The 17,281-nt window shown below is 35.5% G+C and overlaps 1 protein-coding gene and 1 pseudogene across 4 annotated transcripts in view; one reads left to right on the forward strand and one right to left on the reverse strand.

Annotated features, from left to right (window-relative positions):
- The window catches only part of MCTP1 (multiple C2 and transmembrane domain containing 1), a 721,791-nt gene that overhangs the window by 27,283 nt on the left and 677,227 nt on the right, over nucleotides 1–17,281 (forward strand). The gene's annotated exons all lie outside the window — the stretch shown is intronic.
- LOC123232541 lies at nucleotides 4,579–5,059 on the reverse strand (annotated as a pseudogene).

The following is a 17,281-nucleotide window of genomic DNA, read 5'->3' on the forward strand; positions in this document are numbered from 1 at the left end:
TCCCTCCCTTCCTTTCTTTCTTCAAACAGAAGTTAATGGATTTCTAACATTTTTCACAAATAATTTTGCTAATATAACATAGAAAATATATTCAAACACTTGATGTCAAAAGAATTAGTCCATTTTGAATGTCTCAAAGGACTATAAACTATAAATTGCTTGGAGGCTCAGGCCATTGAAGAGACAAACATATAAATTGAAGGGTCTGTTTGAAACATTAAGATAAAGTTAAAGGGTTTTGCTTAATTGTTTCTGTTTTATGAAAGTTGACTTTCTGCCCTCTCCAATAAATCTGGATATAAACAATACTCTTTGATCTGAATGCTGCCAAGAGGTAGTATTTCTTTTCCAGAAAGTATAATACTATAAGTAGAAACACTAATTAATTTATCAACATCAGCATAAAAAACAGCATAAAACATTTATTCATTTTGTACTGTATCCTCCACTTCACTTTTACTCTCTTGCCTCATCTTGGCATGGAGGTGATCTGAAGCTTTTTTAGGCTATTTCTCCAAAGCTCAGTCTATCATAGGCCCTACTGAGCTTGAATGGCTCTGAGTATGGGCCCAGAGATTGATTCCAATAATCTTTGGGTCCTGGCCCAATTAAATTGGAAGAAGTTTATTACTCTAAGGTTGGTGACCAGGTAATATTTTTTTGGCCATCACAGGATTTGGAGTCCAGCTTATGGTCCTCAGTTCTTAAGGTGACATGTCTAAATCCTATAAATTTATAATTATAAGGACTATTTAAGGTCACATGGAAGCTGTAATTTTCATTAGTGGTAAGAATAAATACACTAATGAAATGAAATCATAGACCTTTTGAAGTATATAATACTGATATTATTTAGAGAAATAACTTGAGATAGGGGATAAAGGGTCATCCTTAGAGTCAAAAAACCTGAGTTCAGATTCTGACTCAGACACTTATTGTTTCTTAACCATGAATGTGTATTTGACTTCTCAAAACCCTCAAGAACTAAGATTATAAATTATACTTAAGTTTCTTTTTTTTCCAAATCTATACCTTCTGTCTTAGTATCAATTCTAAGACAGAATAGCAGCAAAGGATAGGCAATCCAAGTTAAATGATTTGCTCAGAGTGTATCTGATACCAGATTTTAACCCAGGTCTTCCCTGTTCCAGATTGAGTAGTTTATCTACCTACTGAGCTCCCTGGCTGCTGTATATGAGTTGGTTCTTCCTTCTCTATGAGATTCTGGAACCAATGAAGTGATAGATCTGAACTCTCCTAATTCCTCCAAATTTGATGTCTTTTGTTAGGTTTGAGATATACAAAGACAAAAACAAAACAAATAGTCCTGTCCCTTTGAGGAGTTTATCTTTAATTTTATTCTGGGGTGGGTTCAAAGTATATGGAGCAGCTAGCTGTGTGACTTGCTGGGAAGTCATTTAATCCTGTTTGCCTCAATTTCCTCATCTGTAAAATAAGTTGGAGAAGGAAATGTTAAACCATTCCAGTATCTTTGCCAAGAAAATCCCTGTCAACTCACTATCTTCCCTAGTGTCTGACCCCATCGAATCAGAGTCTAAATGAGTTAGAGAAAGACACTAGAAACTGAAGAAGTTCTCAGTCCAGGCCCACTTGGTACAGTTTGCAGATTCTATATCCATAGAACACAATTTGGTAGACTAATTTGATTAGAATTTTGAGTCCATGAAAAGGGAGTAAGATAAAACAAGTAATGTAAAATTAGACTGAAGCCTAATTGTGAGGCACTTTAAATACGGAATGTAGGAGTTTGTATTTTTTCGTAGAGATAAAGAGGAGCCATTGAAACTCCTTGAGTAAGGAACATGAGTTCATCTTTGTGCTTTAGGACAAACAGTTTGGCAACTGTATGGAAGATGTTTGGAGAAGGAGGAACTAGAAGCAAAAATATCAACTAGGAAATCACAGGGGAGAGGTGAGAATTTGGTGCTGCCTGTATAAATGAAGAGAAGTGGAGGAATATAAAGAGAGGGAGCATTGAATGAGATCTTCCTTTAAGGTGGGGTTTCTCTGAAGGGAAGGAGAAAGAAACAGCATTTAGTTTGCCTACAAATGTAGCAGACACTGTGCTAAGCACTTTACAAATCTCATTTTGATCCTCACAATAGCTCTGGAAGGTAGATGATATTATTATCCCTGATTTACAAGTGAGGAAACTTAGGCAGATAGGTGTTAAGTGACTTGCTTAGGATTACAGAGCTAGATCTGAACTTGCAGACAATTATTACTGAAAAGAGATAAAAATAACCACTTCTTTGCTTGGGGACCTCAAGACAAAGGAGAAATCTAGCAACAGCAGCTCTGTGCCTTTCCAACAATCAGAAAAGAACCAAACTTTTGAATGAGTCAGGTCCTTAAAATCTTGCTTAGGGGGGCAACTGGGTAACTCAGTGGATTGAGAGCCGGGCCTAGAGATGGGAGGTCCTAGGTTCAAATCTGGCTTCAGATATTTCCCAGCTGTGTGACCCTGGTCAAGTCACTTGACCCTCATTACCTAGCCCTTGCCACTCTTCTGCCTTGGAGCCAATACACAGTATTGACTCCAAGATGGAAGGTAAGGGTTTAAAACAAAACAAAACAAAAAAAAAAACTTGCTTAAAAAGCCTTACTCCAATGCTTGCTTCATCATGATTCAGAAATGGATTCGTCTCATTAAGCCATACTATCAGAGTCAAACTTCCAACTGGTCCTACCAAGCAAAGAAGTGGTTATTTTTTATCTGTTTTCAGAAATAATTGTCTGCAAGTTGAAGGGGGAGCAAAAATCTTATGTATGCACAGTTCTTTAAGGTTTCAAAATTATTTTCCTTGCCAGGGTATGGTGGTATATGTTTGTAATCCCTGCTGACAGAGAGCCTTAGGCTGATGGATCCCTTGAACTTTGGAATTCTGAGCTCCAAAAAACTGATTAGGAAACCATATCAAATCCGGCTTCAATGTGATGAACCCCCAGGAATAGGTGACCCTCAGGTTTCCTAGAAAGGCAAAACGGTCCACATCAGAAACAAAGCATGTCAAGACTGCCATGCTGATCAATAGAGGGATTAAACCCACGAGTTACCACTGTGCTTCTACTCTGGGTGAAACAGGGAGAACTGGGCTTTTTTTTTTTTTAAAGGAAAACAGAATTACTTCTTCATAATAATAGCCTTAAGAACGAGGTAGGTCAAACAGTATTATCCCTATATTTTGGATAAGGAAATTGGAGTTTGAGTCACCTCTCAAAGTGCTTTCCTTGCCCATGATCAGAGCTTGTAATTATTTGAGGTAGTTTAAACTCCTATCTCCAAACTCCAAATTTAATGTTCTATTCATTACAAGCAACTGCTTCTCTTCCTTGTGCTGAAATTTTAGAAAAAATCATGTTTTAGTATTTGAAAAGTAGGATCACAAGTTTAGTGTTAAAAGGGACAATTAGAGACCAAGTTGATTTTAGAAATGAGAGACTGGGGCCTTAAGGAAGTTAAGTGAGTTATCTAAGATCATACATTGTGCAATTCTATAACTCATAGCCATAGCACATTGATGGAAGAATATTGATATTAAAAAGCTGGTCCTTTATTTCCCATGAGATTATCTTTTGTTGCCTTATGATGAGTAATAAACATCAAATCCAATTCTTTCATTTATCTCTCCAAATAGTAAGCAGTGAGCTACCCTTCCATTTTACATACTTTCATTTTGTCTTCTTCCATTTATAGAACTTTAAGGTTAATATAATTTAAAGCCTCTTCTACAATATCTATGTGTTGATTGCTGGACAATAATCTCATGCTTTTTTTGAGGGAGGGTGAACAAATACTTTATATTGGATTCTCAGCCAGTGAGGGTTTGCTTTGTTATGATTAAAATTCTCTGGAGATTTTATCTAAATTTATAATTATTTATTAAATAAAAAATGGGCCAAAGAAAGAAAAGGTACCAGTCATGTGTGGCAGGCAGCTCCCTTAGCTACCTTCCCCCCAACCCAGAGGTGGCTCAAGCCTGACTACTCAATCCCAGATTCCAATTAAAAAGTCCCTACTTCCTCCTCATACTTCAATTTATGCTCTTTGTAATGGTCCCTTTCTAAGTCTCTCTGAGTGGAGCATTCCAACCTCACTCTGGACAAGTGCAGATCCTTTTTTAAATCTTTTTTTAAAATTTAGAATATTTTCTCATGGTTACATGATTCATGTTCTTTCCCTCTCCTCAACACTCCTCCCCTCTCCATAGTCGACTCACAATTCCACTGGGTTTTACATGTATCATTGATCAAGACTTATTTCTATATTATTGATAGGCAAGTGCAGATCTTTTGGATGCCAGAAGTCAATGAGAAGTTTAGAATAGCTACACATTGCACATGTCCACCTTTCTCTGCCACACAAGTCTTAAGAGGCTTGTTTACAGATAAGCAAAGAGATTGTCTCCATTCTTATTCAGTAAGGGGGAGGCAGAGGGAGAAGCATGTTGTACTTTCAATCTTAAGATTAAAGTTTTTTTCCCCTTTAGAATCCAAAGTTTGTCTTGGGTGCCAAAAAAGGGGTACAGTGTTAAAATTTCACAGCTTAGAACCAGGTTATTGTTTGGACAGAGAGAAGAGAGAAATTAATGGAGAAGGAGGCATCTTCATTTTAGTCATCATCTGTACAAACCCTTTGTAGTTAACTTGGCCATTCTTCTCTATGTCTGCCTTTTGGACCATTTCATCTATTTCTTCATCAGTCAGCTTTTCCTCAACATCATGTGATGAAGTTCTTTGGTACTGATTCCATCCTTGTCAAAACCATGGAATACCTCTCCGATTTCTTCCTCATCATCTGTGTCCTTCATCTTCCTTACCATTATAGACAGGAATTCAGGGAAATTAGTGGTCCTATTCTCCTCAGTATCCTCTTCATTGATCATGTCTTGGAGTTCAGCTTTGGTTAGGTTCTGACTCAGAGATCACATCACTGTGCCCAACAGCTTGGTTAGTGATGGTTCCATCTCCATCCTTATCAAATAGCGGAAAAGTCTTTTTGAACTCTGCAATCTGCTCCAGTCAGCTGGTCAGCCATGTGTGTTCCTGCATGTGGGGCACCATGAAGAAAGAAGAGGATTGAGGGTTGTATGGAGCACAGCTTCACTCAGATCCATTGCCAATATCATCCTTAAAATATCAACAACTGAGACACATGTATTCTTTAGAAAATGTGTCCATCTTAGATTCCTCTATCTCTTTTTCAACTACTTTACCACAGTCATTTCAAAAGTAAATGTGGGCTTTGTAATTCCAAGGGTCATATTGTATTTTTACTTGTTTTATGTCTTTCTACATTCAAAGAGTTCATTACCTAGTAGCCAACCTACTCAAGATGATGAGTCCTTCAGGATTAGGTGGAATGGTCTTTGGAAAACTGATGTGGCCTATTGATAGAGCAAAATTCTTTCTAGCATGGTAGCATCTCACAGAGTTTGCATAGCTCTTGAGAACCCTGAATGACCTCCATGCCCAGCCTAGAAATACGACTATATGGGAACCACTATTATATGATGGTGAAATTTCTCAGAGTTTATGCATTTGTTTTCAGTTCCTGAATTAGTTTATTTCAGAATGAATAATATGACTAAATAATGATCTTTGCTTGCAGAATGAGTGATACAGCTAAAACAGAGGCATTTGATAACTTCCTTAAAGCTAAACAGGGAAGCATGGTGGTGCAGTGGCTAGAGTTCTAGACCTGGAGTCAGGAAGACCTGAGTTCCTATGGCCTCAGATACTTGCTAGATGTGTGATCCTGAATAACTTATTTAATCCTATTTGCCCCATTTTCCTCATTTGTAAAATGGTCTATTAAAGGAAATGGCAAATCAGTCCAGCATTTTTGCCAAGAAAGCCACAAATGGGGTATATGAAGACACAAATGAAATGAGTGAAGAAAGGCAACAAGAGATGCTCAGTTGATTCTTTAAGATTAGAAACAAAGTTATCTATATTTTCCTTCAAGTTTTGTTCTGGAAATTTGAACATCTTTGTTTCATCATTTTGTCTTTCAGCTTTTATTTTATTTTATTCATATTTTATTAGCTCTTAGGCCATTCCTTAAAATTAATCATAATGCTGGAGTATAAGGGAGACTCCCACATTTTTTATATTCTTAAACTCTTTCATATTCATTGTTTTCCACCTAATGACTCATTAATATATTTCTAATTGATCTGTGAGTTGTTTTTTGTCACTGAATTTTATTAGTTTGAGTAAAGAGTTTATGAGAGAATTTCAAAAAGAATAACCATCAAAAGCATAAATGAGATCAATATAGCTAGCACATATGTAGCACTTTAAGATTTGCAAAGGACTTTATAAATATTATCTCATTTGACCATCACAACAATTCTTGGAGTCAGGTACTTTTACTATCACCATTTTACCTAAGGAAATCAAAGCAGACAGATCTAGTGACTTACTCAGAGTCACACAGTTTGTGTTGGAAGCTGGATATTTGAGTTTCTTCCCGACTCTTCTAATACTTTACCCACGGAGACACCTAACCTCCATGCTGAATTATAACATTTTTCAAAAAAATATTGTGAAACTTCAGCTACAATGATCACAGATGAATTTACAAAATGAAAACTCTCAAGGATGGTCATGGGAAGTTGGGTAGTTAAATCTGAGATAGTATCACCACACAGAAAAGCAGAAATAAGGCAGGATTTAGAATCATAAGAATGAGTTCAAATGCCACTTCTGTTACTAGCTAAGTGATCATGAGCAAGCCTCTCTATGCCTCACTTTCTTGAACTGTAAAGTAGGGATAATAATAATTGTGTGCTTCGCATGGTTGTTAGTGAGAATCAAATGATGACATTCAGAGAATGAGAAAACTGAGGCAGACAGAAATTGTGACTTGCCCATGATCATACAGCTAGTGAGTATCTGAGGCAATATTTGAACTCGGGCCTTCTTCCCATCTTTCCAAGATGTTTCCTAGATGAGCTGTCTCCCCGACAATGTCTGTAAAGCACTTTGACAGGTATTAAAGTACTATACAAAGGTTAGCTTAAATTATTGTTATTAAGTATGTATCCAACCTTATGAGGATTATGAGTTCAGAAAATAGAAAATACTCTATAAAGAAAGAAGGAAAGAAAAGAACAGCAGTTGAGCAGCAGAGGGCAGTGAAGTTAAACTGAGAAGGTAAATGCTACAGAAAATGACGTTTTTACAAGAAAAATTTCTTGGCCTTTTCATCATATTCTAAATCTTGTGTGACTTTTATTATCCCCTAATGCTAGTGTGGAAATGACTTCTTTGGCTATAGAATCATATTTTGGCTTCAGATTTCCAACACATGCCTGTAGAGAAATGTAAAGAGAAATACCTGTCTCTTGGTATTAGTACATGACTTTGTCCCAAGGATTGCAAATGAAACATTAGTTGTGTCCCACAACCTACAGAAATGCTAAAGACTAAGGGGACGAATTAGATTTCTCTCTTTAAAAGGGAGGAACTAGGGTTCAGAGGGTATGAGTGATTGGCCTTAAGAGTTCACCCCAACATTTCAATCTAGATTTCAAGGGTTTTCTCTTTGTTATCTTAAGAAATGGAATATTTGTCAAGAAAACAAAACAAAACAATATTCTCTTCAATTAAAATGCAGGTTTGGAGGTGATTATTATTTCTAGTATAAAATATAAAAATTTCCTTCAGTTTTAAAATTTCTTTACAATCTTTCTCCTTCCTACCTTTCCAGTTTTCTTATATTTTATGCCCTTCTATTTACTTTATGCTATATTGACATTGTTAGCTGTTCTAGAGAACTGATACACCATCTCACCACTCCATGAATTTTCTTTTTTTTTTTTAAACCTTTACCTTAGTCTACAGGAGTTCTATTTTTTTTTCACTTACAGTGACAACTTTCTCTAACTGTATCAGTTTTTCAAAGAGAAATTCCAGAAACTTTTATCAGCATCTGTTTTGAGGAAAGTTAGGAAAAGGGGCTTGCATGATGGAAGTTAGCCAGCAATCTACCATGTTGCCAACTGCAATCTCCTGGCACTGATCTACAATTCAAGAGCATTTTAATTTTTTCTATGACTTGGCTGATTAGGTCAGGCTGATGTAGGATTTTTAGGCTCAGCTTTTCTGATGAGGATTTTTTAAAAAGTAAGTTGCAAAAACTTAAGTCATAATAAAAGAGATGTGTTATTCTGATCTCTGTCCATAATTTTTACTTGAAAAAATAAAGACCTTTTTTGAGCCATTTTAATGAAAATTGATATTAAAATGGCAAGACATGGTTATTAACCATCCCCTCCCCCAACACAACTATAATAGTTAGGGAACAAAATGGCCCCTGATCCATATGACTCCTTTACCCCAAATATCCAGAAAAGGAACTACACCTTTAAAACATTTTATCTTAATTTATTTTTTAAATCCTTACCTTCTGTCTTAGAATCAATTCTGTGTATTGAGTGGTAGGGGCTAGGCATAGGGGTTTAAATGACTTGCCCAGGGTATATCTAAGGTCAGATTTGAACTGAAGATCTCCCATATCTAGACGTGGCTCTCAATCCACTGAGTCACCCTGCTGCCCCCTTGAACATTTAATTTTAAAGAAAAGAAGGGAAAATAAGATTTAAGGAGCCTTAGTTTCAAAGTTGTGCAATGGAAAGATTACAAGGTACCAGGTCAGAGATCTTGGATTCTGATCTCAATTCTGATATTTGTTGTTTCTCTGACCTTGAGTAATTTACCTTTCCTCTTGGTCTCAGTTTTCATATCTGTAAAATCATGGAGTTATAACAGTTAAGGGTTCTTTAGCCTCCTCATAAACTTGAATTAATTTCTTTTGCTATTTCATTATAATGTTTCCTTTGTGCTTTATTTTAAATATTTAAAAATGTTATTCTGAGAAGGAGGATGTAGATTTCATCAGATTTCCAGAGGGACCAAGAAACAACAACAAAAAAGGTATATTAAAAAATCTTTTACTAGATGATCCCTTTCTAGCTTTAACTGAATTTAAACCATTTTTCTCAGACTTCATCTTGGATTTTAAAAAATGACTTTCAAAGTCATAAAAACATGGATAAGTGTCCAGTATTTTTTATTGGCATTTACCTTCATGATATTTGGCATTGTGGGCAATTAATACCTGCAACTACAGGAGGAATAAAAAAAATCCTCTCTCTATGTAGGATGAAACTTTTGTGGGTACATTGAGAATTCTACAAGTGTGATTCTCCAGAGTAGCAAGGTCAGGTGTTTAAACTTTCCAAAATCATACCAGAGACACTTGCTGTTCATTCCACAATTCTCTCCTATCCCTTGCCCCCATTACACTTGGAATATCCTTCTGTCCCTTTTAACTGTCAAATTCCTGCTCATCCTTTAAAACCCACAGAAGTGCTATTTCTATTAAGGCTTTCTTGATTACCTTTCCATCCTGCATAACAATCCTTCTTCTCATAAAGCACTTTGTTTTGTACTCTATTTCATTCATCACGGGTTATTGTGTATAATTATCTATGTTTATGTGAAGTATGATAATAGTAATATTATTTATGTATCACTAAGATTTGCAAACTACTTTTGATTATAGTATGTATATTATTATTATTTCACTTGACTCCCCACAATAACTTGTGAGGTATGTGTTTATATTTTCTCTCCATCTAATTTGGGGAAACTGAGGCTGAGAGAGATTGTTACTTGTCCAAGATTACACAACTAGTCAAGGTATCAAGGCAGGATTTCTATTTGTGTCTTCCTGATCCCAAGTCTAATGCTCTAACCATTCAGCAATCTGTCTGCTTCATCTGCCACTTGCTGTAAGCTCTGTGATAGCAGGGGCTTTTTAATTAAACCTACATATCTTCCATCTAACTGGAATGTGGTGCTCCCATTAGGCATTTAATAAATGTTTGTTGAATCGGTGGATGGATGAAAGAATCCTACCTTCTCCATCCCAAACAGAAATTATTTTTCTCACATCTTAACTTGCATAGCAGGTATTATCCGTATAGTTCATTGAGTAATTGATCATGTCATCTTGGTCTGATTTTTTTTTATTGTCACTTAACTTTTTACTTGCTTTATGTTTAGGTGGTAAACTCCTTGAGGGCAGATGATGTCTCTTCTTTGCTGAATCCCTCACAGTAGTACTCTGTTTGTGGATGAGATGATGTGTTTAAAATGGTGTTAACTTGATTTGAAATTATCAAACCAGTGACTGGCAACTGTTTCTCAATTATAAAAACAGTTCTGATTAGATATTGAATTACATTGAATGAATCATTTTCTGGTGAAGTTTAAAAATGGAATCATAAATGGAAAATCTAGAGCCTTAGAAATAAAGTGATTGCTAAGAATTCAACTGGAAAGGGAGGAATTTAAAGCCCTATGAGTCTGCTTGTGGGCTTGTCTGACTCAGATCTCTTCCTGCTCCAATATAGCCTCCATTAAGTCACTACAATGCTTTTCTTAAAACAAAGATCCATTTTATAACATGTCTTTGTCCCCTTCTGATTTGATAAATTCCAGTGGTTGTCTGTAGTCTACAGGAGTAAATAAAAATTGTTCCATCATTCAAAGATCTTCATAACTTTACCTCCTCCTACCTTTCCAGAGTTATTACATTTGACTACTTGACACATGTTCTTCAGTCCAGTGACATTGGTCTCCTCCTAGTTGTTCCATGAACAAGACCCCCTATTTCTCAGCTCCCAACATTCTCTCTGCCTGTCCCCATACCTGGAATGCTCTCTCACCTGCGCTATGGCTATGAATCTCCTCTACTTCCTTTAAGTCTCAATTAAAACCTCACCTTCTACAAGAAGTCTTCCCCTACCCGTCTTAATTTCAGTGCCTTCCCACTTTTAATTATTTCCCTATTATCCTATATATAGCTTGCTTTGTCTAGATTTCCTTGAATATTGTCTCTTCTATTTGATCATTGAGGCCAGGGATTGACTTTTGCCTCTTTTTGTTATGCCCAGTCCTTAGCCTGGTGCCTGGCATAGAGGAGGTGCTTAGTAAATGTGTACTTATTGATTATTACAAATGAATTGTTCCCACCTTTGGTGGCTTGTTGGACTAAGGTATTGATGTATTAACCTCCATTTGCCTCAGTTTCTTCTTCTGTAAAATGGGGATAATAATAGTATCTACCTACTATGGTTGTTGTAAAAATCAAATTAGATAATATTTATAAAGTTCTTAGTGCAATGCCTGGCACACAATAAGCACTCTGTAAATATTAGCTATTACTGTTGTGAGACAAAGCTAGGAAAGATAGTTAACATGGTAGATGGCAGGGTCAAGATTCCAAAAAAAAATTTTTTTAAACCCTTACCTTAAAGGGAGGGAGACAGACAATTGGGAATATATAACTTCAGAAAATATACACAGAAATTTATTACATGTAATTGGTAAAAATGAAATATCTTTATAAATAAAAAAAATTTAAAAGAAAAAAAAAACCTTACCTTCTGGTCTTAGAATTGATAGTGAATATCATCACATAACTAAGAAGTATCAGATTCTAAAATATCTTGACAGAATAAAGGAAATTAGGAGATTGCTTTGGCATAAGGAACAAAAACTTAAGTGAGGAAACCCCCTTTGCCACTTTAGATTGCTATCTTCTCTGAAATTCAAAATCTCAGAGAGTTGCTCTGAACATTGAGAGCCTGTGATTTGCCCAGTCTCAGAGCTATGATGTGTCAGAGGTAAGAGCTCCAACTTCAGTCTTCACTGCCTCTCAAGATGAAATTCAATAGGTGAAAAATTTAAAGTATTAAATGGGTTAAAAAAATCCAGCCCCCCCATATAAGATAGGGTGGCATCTCTGAGGAGAAGTTAATCTGAAAAAGATAAGTGGTTTTAGTTGACTGTAAGCTGAATATGTGTCATCAACGTAGCATGGTGGCCAAGAAAGGTAATCTGATTTTAGCCTCCATTAAGAAGTGGATAGTGCCCAGAAATAAGGTCTGTATTTTGCCCTGGGCAGTCTTCTTTTGAGTATGATGTTTACTTGGGCATCACAGTTTAGAAAATGCATTTTTAAGCTGGAAAAAGTCCAAAGGAGAACAGCCAAGATGGCAGGGGACCTTGAGGTCATGTCATCTGAGAATCTGTCGAAAGAATATCTCAAGTAAAACACAATAGTTTTTTCCCCATTTATTTGAAGGTTTTTAATATGTCAGAAGAATTAGATTTGTTTTTCTTGGGTACAGAAGGTCTTAGTGGATGGAAGTTGAGAGAGAGAGAGAGAGAGAGAGAGAGATGGTTTTGTTGCTAGGAAAAATTTCTTAACAATTAGAACCAGGCAAAAGTACAATAGGCTGGTTTTGGAGGCAGTAGGTCCTTTCTTATTGAGGGTCTTTAAACAAACATTAGATGTAGTGGAGATTGTTATTCTTAAGTCCTTTCAACTCTGACATTCTGGGATTCTCTCTTTTGTAAGCTGGAAAGTGCAAAGTAAAGTAAATTGTTTGCCTGTTGTCAAAAGGATGAGCATTATTACTCACAAAATATGTTATTTGTTGATCCTGATATAATAGGTTAGCTTGTATTTGTACATCTTTTTTATGGGTTGTCCCAAAAGTCTAGGTGCAGTTTTAAGCTGTAATTTCTCATATCTTTTATTTTATTAAAATTCTTTCCCTTGTATCTGAAAACTGCTATAAAATATTATTATTCATCCTTTTTATGATCTATCTTTAAAATGATATTTCATTTTGTTGTTAAAATATAAACTAGAGATCAATATTTGAATCATGCTCTATATTTTCAGATTATTATTTAATTGGAACCATAGTTCTTATTAAAATATTACATATTTTCATGTAAAACAATTTTTATGAAATTATTAAACCTTCCCCATACTAGGCAAAATTATGTGAAGTAAGCAGTTTTCTTTGGGTATTTCTCCAGTCCATGTTTGTTTTCCTTGCCTCCAGGGATCCTCTATCTATTTAGGGACCACTATCTTGATTTCCCACATTTCTAACTATCCCCACAACACCACCTCCACTACTTCTTAGGATAAATTAGTTTTGTGTTCTCTTCCCCAGAACTATTCCCTCCCAGTTAACAATAGCGATGAACTTTCTAACATAATTCCTGTTAATTTGTCTAGCTTACTAGTATGTATTACACCTTCCAGATAAGTTAATGCTTTAATGCATTTAAAGATATGGCTCCAGAAGGAGGCCTTTAATGAATGACAAGAATGCTGGGAATTTTAGGCAAGCAGATGGGAGAGAAATTTGGGAGAACATCAGACAACAAAACTTGGTTATCTTGCCTACTGACATTGCCAGTAGTTCTCATGTGGTGTATGGAGAATTAAACATTTCAGAAGTCTGATTCATTTTTTTCTTAGTTAATTAGGAAAGGTTTAATGGAAATGAGCTGAGACTTGATTTGAATTGGCTGAAGGGAAGTGTAGAGACTCGAAAGAAGGGTTCCAGTACAAAAAGGTATGGATTCAGGGATCATTAAGTCTGTTTAGTAAGATTAATCTGGTTGTAGTACAGAATTCTTTTGAAGGAACAGTACAATGTGATGAGTAAAAGGGACTGATAATGAAAATATCTTGTATCAGACCTATGTCACTGGTGTCTTTAATCAAGTCTTTTAGGAAAATATTTTATTCCTAATTTTTATTTCCTAAAACAACAGTTATTTACCAATTACTTTCTTTTGTAACAAGAACAATAAAACAGTTGATCAAAACCAGCCAATACAAGGATTCTTTATGACATGATATGCATTCATAATTCTCTGCCCCAATGAGATGATGGAAGCCAGTTTAGTAACCAATCTTCTGTAACCAAGATGGGTCATTCTATTTAATTTTATTTCTTATATCTTAGTTTTAGTCTCACTTGTTGTAGTCATATATATTGCTTTCTTGATTCTGATTTTCTTTTCTTTCTGTGACTTTCAATATATCCTTATCACCAAATCTCTTATTTTTCTAAGTTTCTCATTTTCATTGTTTCTCATGGAAACAAAATATTCTATTTATATTCTATTATATTCATACACCAAAATTTATTCAGCCATTCCTAAACAATGAGCACCTTGTTTAAAGCTTCTTTTGCTATTATACTTTCATGAATATATGTGTGTATGAATGTGTATTTACATTCTATGCATACATAATGTGTATATTCAAATTATACACACATATTTTTATCATTTTGACCTCCTTGAGTTATAAACTTAGTAGTAGGATCCTTGAGGAAAGGAGTTGTTTTGTTTTTTTGGGTCCCTAAGACCTAAAACAGAGTTTTATTAGTAGTAGGAACTTAGAAAATGTTTGTTGAATTGGATTGAAGAAAAAAGTACAACTATGCCAAATGTAGTTGAAGGTTATGTTGACTAGAAAAGGATGAACAGCCTCATTTCTTTGTTTCTCTGTTGTCTGTTAAATTATTTGGTTCAACTTTAGTAAGTACAAAGAGTTTGGGGTAAGATTTTATTTTTTATTCTGCATCTTTATTTGGTCATTTATCTTTTTTCATGGTTATTAAATTTATAATGATATTTAAAATATATAAAAGGCTATTTCCATGTCTTTGGTATAATACCTTTCTAATCTCGATCTCCTCAAAGGTGCCATTTTTATATTAACATCCTAATTTCCTGAACTCAAAACTGCTCAGGTCTACAAAGATCATAATAATATTCAGACACACTTCTTTTTCTGATGTCTAAAAGAAAAACTACTTACCACCCCACTGTTGGATTCATTTGAAAGAAACATTTTCAGACTCATAAAAATGGAATAAAAACTAAAATAACAGAAAAATGAAATGAAAAATAACATTATCCCAATTTCATTAATGGTTATGTATGTTTAGTAAATCCTGGAAGATAAAAACAACCTTCTGTGAAATAAGAGTCAAATGGGCACTGAGCAAATAAAAAAGAAGCAGCAGAAAACACTTCTCATGTTAGCTGCAGTAGCTCATTTTTCATGGAATTGACAGATTATTAAATTGTCAGCATTAATTTATATTGGCCACTATCATTTATTTATGAGATTAAAATGTACCTACTGTAGGTTTTGGATTTATCCCTTAATAATTATTGTTTGCTTCTTTTATGAATTATGCTATTAAACTAATGGAGTCATTAAGAACTCCACAAATGCCATTTCATATATTTGAAAGAATTCTGGAATTCCCAGGTACAACATAGCATATTGAATAGAATACTGGTTCTTGGAGTCAGAAATTTTGCTGTTGTTGTACAGTAATAGCCTACTCTTTGTGACCCCTCTTAAAGTTTACTTGCAGAGATAATAGAATGGTTTGCCATTTCCTTTTCCAGCTCATTTTATAGATGAGGAAATGGAGGCAAACAGGGTTGAATGACTTGCCCAGGGTTTCAGAGCTAGTAAAGTCAGAGGCTGGATTTGAACTTGGGGAGATGAGTTGTCCTGACTCCAGACAACTCTCTGCAGCCCAGCTACTTGGAGTCAGAAATACCTAGGTTTAAATCCTACTCCCACCACATCATTAGCTCTGTGAACCTGGACAAGTCCTTTAATCTCTGCTTTCTTCAGGTAACTCTATAAGACACTTGTCTGCATCAGTGAAGGGATTTCCTGCACTGGGGTGTTATTTTGTATATTTGCATATGGAATTCAATCAAATAGCTATTTTTTAAAAACTCTTACCTTCCTTTTTTAGAACCAACTTTGTATTGGTTCTAGGCAGAAGAGCAGTAAGAGCTAGGTAATGGGGGTTAAGTGACTTGCCCAGGGTGACACAGCTAGGAAGTGTCTGAGGTCAGATTTGAACCTAAGACCTCCCATCTCTAGGTCTGGCTCTCAATCCACTGATCCACCCAGCTGCCCCACTTAGGATAGCTTTTTAAAGAGGGAGATTATTAGTTTTTTTTTTTTTTACTCTAATTCCTCTTCAAAACACAATATTTCTGGAAGAGGTACTAACAAATAGAAGTCATTCCTTTGGATGTATACCAGCAAGGCAGGAATTTTCAGTACAAAGACTTATTCTTATAGACTATTATTATTTTGGAGGCATCTAGTGCCATAGTGGATAGACTGCTAGACTGGGAGTCAAGAAGCCCTGAGTTTAGATTTGACCTCTGATACTTTCTAGCTGTGTGATCTGGGCAAGTCACTTAACGTCTGCCTGCCTCATCTGTAAAACAGTGATAATGATAGCACCTACCTCTCAGGGTTGTAAGAGTAACATGAGATATTTGTTAAGGGTTTTTGTAAACCTTAAAGTGCTATATAATTGCTAATAATAATGTGATAAGAATGATAGTACCCTTCCTTGAAATCAAAGAAAAAACAAACAATGTGAAAATAATGTTTCCTTAAAGTGACAGTGTCTACTTTTGGCTGCTAAAATGTATAAATGATAGTTTACTGTCATTTCTCATTCTTACTAAGTGCTTGCCACATTCTAAGCACTGAGGTAGAATAAAAAATAAATAACTGGATTTGATATACTACAGAACCTAGAGTTAATTAGGGGAGTTAAATACACCAATAACTATAGTATACTTTTTTATTCTTTAAATCCTGTTAAGAGAGACATTACTGAGGGGTTAGAGGAGGTGATCTCAGAGATGGATGAATTGCTTTAAACTACATTGAATTTTTAATTTTGATATTGTGAAATAAATTCTCGAACAAATTATGGTTCTATTTTTGTTCCTTTAAGTGATGAGATAAAAGACATAATTAATGGAACTATACCTTATTATGTGTACAAACAAAACAGAAAAAAAGTATCCAATTGTGTACTTATAATCTCCCTATGATGATTAGGATGGTACCAGATAGGGAGAAAATGCCAAGCCTAGATCATATTCTTGAAGTTTTGTTTTGACAAACTGGGCTGGAATCTGTGTCATTTGGAATAGTTGTGAGCCCTGGAAGACTTTGTCTCCCAGGACTCTCTCTGCTACAACTTCCCCTGACACCTCCTACTTCCTTTGACACAGAGAAAGTATAAAAGGGAAAGTTTGGCGCCTTTTCTCTTTTGACCTGCTAGCTCTCTCCACCCTGGAAGCAGTCTCTCTACCCTGAGACCCTGGTTTCTCTAGGCTCCTTTTTCCCTTTCTTCCTAGCTCCTAGTTTTCCCTAGACATTTCCCTTTCTAATTAAAATAAAACCCAGCTATTCAAACCCTAAAGTTGCTCTCTGATCATTCATTTGAGGGCTCTGGTCAATTTCCCCCTGCCAGGGCTGGGGACCACTACCTTCCTTTTCCTTCCTCTACCTTCCTCTCTC

The sequence above is a fragment of the Gracilinanus agilis genome, chromosome 1, assembly GCF_016433145.1.
Source record: "Gracilinanus agilis isolate LMUSP501 chromosome 1, AgileGrace, whole genome shotgun sequence".
Classification (NCBI taxonomy): Eukaryota; Metazoa; Chordata; class Mammalia; order Didelphimorphia; family Didelphidae; genus Gracilinanus; species Gracilinanus agilis.